This window comes from Zingiber officinale, chromosome 7B (genome assembly GCF_018446385.1).
Source record: "Zingiber officinale cultivar Zhangliang chromosome 7B, Zo_v1.1, whole genome shotgun sequence".
Classification (NCBI taxonomy): domain Eukaryota; kingdom Viridiplantae; phylum Streptophyta; class Magnoliopsida; order Zingiberales; family Zingiberaceae; genus Zingiber; species Zingiber officinale.
This window is the reverse complement of record NC_055999.1, coordinates 71,283,559-71,291,377: the sequence shown is the minus strand read 5'-3', so window position 1 is coordinate 71,291,377 and position 7,819 is coordinate 71,283,559.

Below are 7,819 nucleotides of genomic sequence, written 5' to 3'. Positions count from 1 at the left end.
AATTCCTAAAATGCCACCTTTTGCCATGATTAGATTAACTACCTAACCAATTAAGGTTGACACACCCTAACTCATCTAGCGTGATGGAATCACGCTCCTAGGAACCCAATACCTATTTGAACTCATTGGGTTCACTAAATATTCACTAGGGATGACTTCCCTAGCAACCCTCCTAATGACCCTCCTAGGCTTTAAAGCCTTGGTCATTTGGGACTCATCAAGATCAACTCTAGGGGTGACTCCCCTTGTGACCTTGGTGATGGTCTTTCTAGCCCTAGGTCTTGTTCCATAATCGAATGGAACATTATGATAAGTGGGCTCGACCACTTGAGTCTTAGGTTTGTGACCCAAACCTCTCATGTTCTTGGGCTTTGATTTTTGACCCTTAGACCCTTGAGTTGACTTCTCTAAATTCTTAAGGGCCTTTTCTAAATTGTCAAGTCTTGACCTCAAGACTTGATTTTCCTTTTCTAATACCTCAAGTTTTAATTTGTCATTTTTCTTTGAGGTATACCTAGGCATATGTCTAGTTGTTTTGGGATTCCTACCTAGGTTTTCCTTAACCTTAGATGAGTTAATTCTAGGGTTGGTTTTTCTAGTATTGTCCTTATCTAGGCTAACATGTTTGGCACCTAAGCACGTGTATCGGTTACTATAGTTATCATGCTTATTATTATTGACAATAGCAATAAGGCTACTAGCATGCATCCTACTAGAATTGCAAGAATGTGCCTTAGAGATTACCTTAGGGTTTGCCTTAGCTCCCCCTATAGACGTGCTCGGTCTCTTGTCCTTGTGAGATTGTCTCCCCCTCGGACATTGGCTCCTATAATGTCCCCTTCGCTTGCATTGGAAGCACACCACGTGCTCCTTGCTCTTGCGTTTCGGGACTCCGGCTTCCTTGACCTTTGGTGCCGGTGGAGTCTTCCTAATCCTCTTTGGACATTTACTCTTGTAATGTCCATATTCCCTACACTCAAAGCACATTATATGTAATTTACTTGAAAGTAAATTGCTTGAGTTACCTAGGGTTGAGGATGGTTGTATGCTTTCTTCTTCATCCCTTCCGGAAGTAGAGACTTCTTCTTCTTGCTCCAATCTTGAAGAAGAACTCTCCTCCTCTTCTTCCTTAGATGTTGAGTAGCCCTCAACTTCTAATTCCTTTCCTCCATGATGTGAGCTACTTGACTCACTTGACTCCTCTTCATGACTTGAGTGGAGCTCTCCTCATGGAACTTAGCCAAGTTGTTCCACAACTCCTTGGCATCATTGTATCCACCTATCTTACACAAGATATCACTAGGTAATGAAAATTCAAGGATTTTCGTTACCTCGTCGTTGATTGTGGATTGGTGGATTTGTTCTTTCGTCCACTTCTTTTTCTTGAGAAGTTCTCCCTTTCTATCCACCGGAGGAATAAAACCTACTTGTACACAATTCCAATTTGCTAGGTTAGTCATAAGAAAATACTTCATTCTTACCTTCCAATCCTCGAAGTTGTAGCACTCGTAGAAGGGTGGAATCGTGATGTCTTCTCCGAGTCGATCCATTCTCTAGCTTGTGCTCCCCCGGGTGTTAATCCGACGAAGAGCAACCTTGCTCTGATACCACTTGTTAGGACCTTCGGATGCGGCTAGAGAGGGGGGTGTGAATAGCCGACCCCAATTTCGTGTTTCTTTCTACAAATCAAGTTAGCACAGCAGAAAAATAACAACAGAAACGTAAATGAGGAGATCAAACCTTAGACGCAGCGATGTAACGAGGTTCGGAGATGATACTCCTACTCCTCGGCGTGTCCGTAAGGTGGACGAAGCCTATCAATCCGTCGGTGGATGAAACCCCGGATAACCGGCTAATATGAACTCCTTCTGGGTGGAGAAACCTCACCACAAAGTCTTTGCAACAGCAAAACAGAGGAGTACAACAAAAGAGGAAACAAATAAGAACAATAGAAATTGTAAACACACTTGCTTGCCTTCTTATCGACTGGAGTTCGATGAAGCAACAACTTCACGATGCCAGCAGCAACTGATCAGCAATCCAGCCGAGGGAAGCTCACACGAAGCTTCGGGAATAGGGAGCTCAGCAAAGCTCAAATCGCAGTCGTAGGAAGAAGAAGTTACTCTCCTTCGTCTACTGTAGAGGTCTTATATCCTGCACCTGCGAAGAAGACAAAGAAGACACAGAATCTAGCCGTTGTGTCTCAACGGCTAGGCCTGGACCGATCAGGCTATGGCCTGATCGGTCCAGGGAGGATCTGATCGGTCTGGGGACCGATCCGGCCCTAGGCTGATCGGTCCCCGGACCGATCCCAACTCTCACAGAGAGTTGGGTTGCCGAGCCCTGATCGGTCTGTGGACCGATCAGGCCATAGGTGGATCGGTCCACAGACCGATCCCTCCTATTGCCTCTCCAATCTCCTTCTTACTGATCGGTCACCAGACCGATCAGATAACCCACAGAAAGCTTCTGTGTGGTTACTGATCGGTCCGCAGACTGATCCAGATACTCAGAGTATCACTGGATCGGTCACTAGACCGATCCAATGCCTTAGAGCTTCCCAGCCCTAAACCCTAAGGCCTTCCTGGTCTTGAGAACGAGCTACCGAGCCCTCTCTGACCTAATCAGGAGAACGAGCCCTCTCCGACTTCGTCCGGTCCAGAGAACGAGCTACCGAGCCCTCTCTGACCTAGTCCGGAGAACGAGCTACCGAGCCCTCTCCGACTTCGTCCGGTCCAGAGAACGAGCTCCTGAGCCCTCTCTGACCTAGTCCGGAGAACGAGCTACCGAGCCCTCTCCGACTTCCACGTCCGGTCCAGAGAACGAGCTCCCGAGCCCTCTCTGACCTAGTCCGGAGAACGAGCTACCGAGCCCTCTCCGACTTCGTCCGGTCCAGAGAACGAGCTCCCGAGCCCTCTCTGACCTAGTCCGGAGAACGAGCTCCCGAGCCCTCTCCGACTCCCTCCGGTCCAAGCTTCCATACTTGGATTTCTCTCGTGCCAAGCCCCTGCTTGGACTTTTCCGTGCCAAGTCTCCATACTTGGACTTTTCCCGTGCCAAGCTCCCTGCTTGGACTTTTCCGTGCCAAGTCTCCATACTTGGACTTTTCTCGTGCCAAGTCTCCATACTTGGACTTTTCTCGTGCCAAACACCTTGCTTGGACTTTTCACCAGATGTCTGGTCAACCTTGACCTATCTGGATTTCCCTTGCCTAGCTTCACTCACCAGGACTTTCCAACTGCCTGGCTTCACTCACCAGGACTTTCCATTTGCCTGGCTTCACTCACCAGGACTTCCCGAATCAGGTCGACTCACCTCGGGTCAACCAGGTCAACCTTGACCAAAGATTGCACCCACAATCTCCCAAGTTTGTATTCTGTCAAACATCAGAATACAACTTTTCTATTCTCGTCAAACATCAGAATAGAACTTTTCTATTCTCGTCAAACATCAGAATAGAACTTTTCTATTCTCGTCAAACATCAAAATACAACTCGAGTCAGGTCAACTCGAGTCGGGTCAACCAGGTCAACCTTGACCTAAGGTTGCACCAACAGCGAGAAGTCCAAACGGGTCGACGGGCTGACCGGACGCTTGGCGAGAAGTCCAGCTAGGTCGACGGGCTGACCGGATAGCTGGTGAGAAGTCCAGATGGGTCGAAGGGCTGACCGGACGTCTGACAGGTAAGTAAGGTAAGTCACTGGAGGGGAGTGACTGCGAGGGCGCGTTCCCGGGAAGGGAACATTAGGCGTCGATCCGGCTTAGATCCATTTCGGATATCTAAGTCGAGATCGTGACTAGATTCCGGTCTCGGAAAGATGGAATCTAAGTCATACTCTGTTTTGCTAAGTCATACTTCTTATACTAAAACTCATAAACTGTGCTAACACTTTATTTTGCAGGATCTATTTGTCTCGGACTAAACTTGTTTTGCAAGAAAGTTGTTCGCTGGAAAAAGATGGTCCGGGCGCTCGGAGGGGATCCGGGCGCCCGGGAGGCACCCGGGCGCCCTGGAGGCACCTGGGCGCCCTGGAGGCAAAAATTATCCTGACCGCGCGTCGTCACTTGGAGCTCGCTGGTTGGACTTGCCACGTCTCACCAGGGCGCCTGGAAGGGATCCAGGGCGCCCCGAGCTTCATATAAAAGATGGGGCGGAGGCAGAGATCAAAATCAACTCAGAACTCTTAGACTGCTTGCTCTGCTGCTCTGCACTCCAACGACACCAACGAAGCTCCGACAACGTTCCCTTGTCCTTGTTGTTTTCTTTCTGTTGGTATAGCTTTGTTTTAATTTTCATTAGCATTCCTTGTACTGTCCTTTGTAATCATTATTTCGAATTTCTAGTGAATTGCCCAACGAAAGTGCTCACGGAGTACGAGCCTTCGAGTAGGAGTCGTCACAAGCTCCGAACGAAGTAAAAAACATTGTGTTCATCTGTCTAAGCTGTTTCATTTCCGCTGCGCTTAACTCTTTTATACTCATTGTTTTTTGAATCGATATTCACCCCCCCTCTATCGACGTTTCACGATCCAACAGTAACAACAAAAATCAAATTACTTTTAAAATGGAAGTCAAGCGTTTGCGATAAGCAACTTCAAGCTCATGTTTCCCTGATGAAAATGAATACTCCACACTTTGTCTTTGATTCTTGAAACCCTCAAACTGTATTCTTGCCTCATTGTGCGCACTACCAACTCCACCTACATGCTCATTGAATTTTTCAATTACTTTTTTCCAATTTATGAAACCAGATCTCGTAAACACATCATCTCCTCCAAACCCTATATTACTAGGTCTAAAAAGATAATGTAAAATACCGGAAATAGGCGAATATGATTAAGGGAATTTTCCGGAATTTTTAGAAATTTTTCGGGAATTTTTCGGAGCTCGTACGGATAAGTTCACGGGGATAAAAACGGGACCCGGAAAAGCCTGTTTAGGCTACCCATTTAAACCAGGAATTGTTTCTTTATTTATTTCTTTTTTACTTATTCTTATTTCTTTTCCTTTATTCTCTCTGCCTCGCTAAAAATCCCGCACCCGAGCCCTCTTTTTCTGTTTTTTTTCCCCGACGTCGCCGCACTCTCCTCTCTGCCCTAACCGCCGGCCGGCGGTTCCTCCTCTCCGAGAGCACAAAAACGCCGGCCACTTCTTCTCCCTCTCCTCCTCTCCTCTGCCGGAGCCCTAGCACCGCCGCCCGACCGCCTGCCCGAGCCAAACTCCTCTCCTCTGCTTGCCCTAGCCACCTGACGCCGAGCCACTGCCGTCGGCGACGCACAGAGCAGCGCCGGTCATCTTCCTCAGCCCTAGAGCTTTCCCTCCGATCGTCGAGCAGAGCTTCTGCCCTAGCCGAGCCCTGCTGAAGTTGTGCCCTTGCACTGCCGCCGGCCACAGGTTCGTTTCATCACAAGACTTAGGCTTTGTACCCTAACTGTGATTGGAATTAGGTACTCTTTCGATTTGAGGTTAGGGTACAGATCCAATCAGTAGCGTTTGAGCCTGTTGGATAACATCAAGTGTTGATTTTGAGTATTTTGATTTAGGAATCAGTAATTTCTGAGATAGCTGCAGCTAGGAATTTTGGCAGTAGGTTCCTCAGGATTGGAGCAGTTGTTTACCTTGAAATCCAGCAGCAAACGACTTGTTTTTCAGCAGCAAGCAGTGGCTATGATTTGAGGTAAGGGGTAGGAATTTGATATATTTTGTAGTTAGGTTCATGTGTAGTAATTTTGATACGTGATGTTGATGAATTAGGTTTATGTATCAAATTGGAGATAAATTGGATTTCTGGATGATTAGATTGATCAGGGTTTTACCCTAATTTAGCCTTAAGAATTTTATTTAGCTATACATTTGGATTAGTTAAATAAAATATAATTGTATTGGTGACACAGGACTTTGATTCGAGACGAGTTTATCGATAGTCGGATTGGACTACCCTATTGGAGGCGGGTACTTTTGACTTATTGTCTTTGATATGCTTAGTAATGAAAATAATATGTTGCATTAATTGTGTTTCCTATTTATTTCGGTTAATCACTGCCCAATACATGTTACCTGTTTGATTGATTGTTTGATTGCATCTCGTATTGGTCTTGTACCTGATCTATCATGCTCATGGGTAGTGATATAACCACGTTTCACATGTTCAGGACCTAGGTTTGATACCTTATTGATCAGTATATCTTGATATGATTCATTCGCTTTTGTGCACATTATGATATGTCCAGAGGTTGGATTAGTATATTACCATGCTTAGTGACATGCACCATTTGCATGATCGCATGCTGTGCGATAGATTGCTCCATTATTGTCGAGCACATTGCCAGTTTCATCACTGTTCGGTGCTCCGTTGTGACGCTCATGGGTAGCGAGATACAACGTGGTAGCACGTCAGTTTGACTCTTCCGGTGCTCCGTTGATCCGCTCAGGGGTAGTGTGACGCAGCGTGTAGTACGTTAGAGATTCCTCCCCGTCATAGCGTACCGGGAGTTGAGAGCATTGCGCTCCCCCATTTATAATTTGGGGTAGGAGTACATATGTACTCCGACAGCATCCCGTCCACTCGATCACTCATCAGGAGTAGTGTTGCAGAGTGCACGGTTGTCACAGCCCTACCCACTCGGTCACACTGTTGATGTGAGTCGGCTGACTGGCGTCAGGGGTGACCATGACATTGGCATCATATGCATGATGCATTTATTGTTTGTGTTTGTGTTTGTTGCACTTATATGCTGCACATTGCTTGGATACCTTGATTGACATGCATACAGGTCTTCTATACCTTTCAGACTGTTTGTCCCTTTACCGGGTCCTGGTTAGTACAGATTCTCTCCAGTCTACTTCAGTTTGCATTTACCTTTATTTTTATCAGGAGACTGTACGCATGATTAGTGCTAGGTGTTATTTCTTTACTTTGCATATCAATTGTACCTGCTGAGTGTTGGACTCACCCCGCCTCCATTGTTGTTATTTTCAGGTTGATGCTGTCAGGAGGGAGTTCCAGTCGCTAGTCCCCACAACACGTAGTGCTAGTCCTCTGCTGGGTTGAGTTGTTATTTTATTTTAGTTTTTTTTTCTCTATCAGACTTTGTTTTAGTCTTGTTTTAGATTTTTCATATGGATATTGTATGGAATTCTTTCGTTTGATGGACCTTTGATATGATTTGGATTTTATTCTACTATATGCCTGCCTGGAAGAGGTGGGTTAAATCGGTTTTGAGCTTTACGAGTGTAGTGGAGTAGGGTGGATTTAGTCGAGTTTTATTGTTTTGTTTACTATTTTATTACTGCGTGGTTGTGTCGCCAGAGGCTGAATACTTATATAAACTGCGTGGTGATTGGTTTTATTTACTGTTATTATTCCAGCCGCCTGTGGCTGAGGTATTTATGTATGTAGAAAGTTTCAGATTGTCCGTCGTACAGGGGAGATGCTGCCGAAATTTCTTCGGACAGGGACTCCTCTGGGGCGTGACAATTTAGTGGTATCAGAGCACAGTTTTACGATCTTTTGTTTCGTATTTTGGATTTTTGGGATTTATCTGATACCAATTTATTTGGTATCAGAGTGGGTTATGATACCTGCTTTTGGTGTTCTGGAGATTTATCGGATACCGGTTGTTGGTATTCTGGATATTTGGGTTAGCCGGGTTTGTGAGTCAAACTGGGCATTTTCGGATTTCGATATAGTTATGTTTCGGATTTCCGTTTCGGATTTATTGGATTTCCGGCGATATTCTCGTTCGGAATTTTGAGGTCATATTGGGGACTGGACAGCGACGGAACATCTCCAGACAGCAAATAGGTATGTGGTTATTTT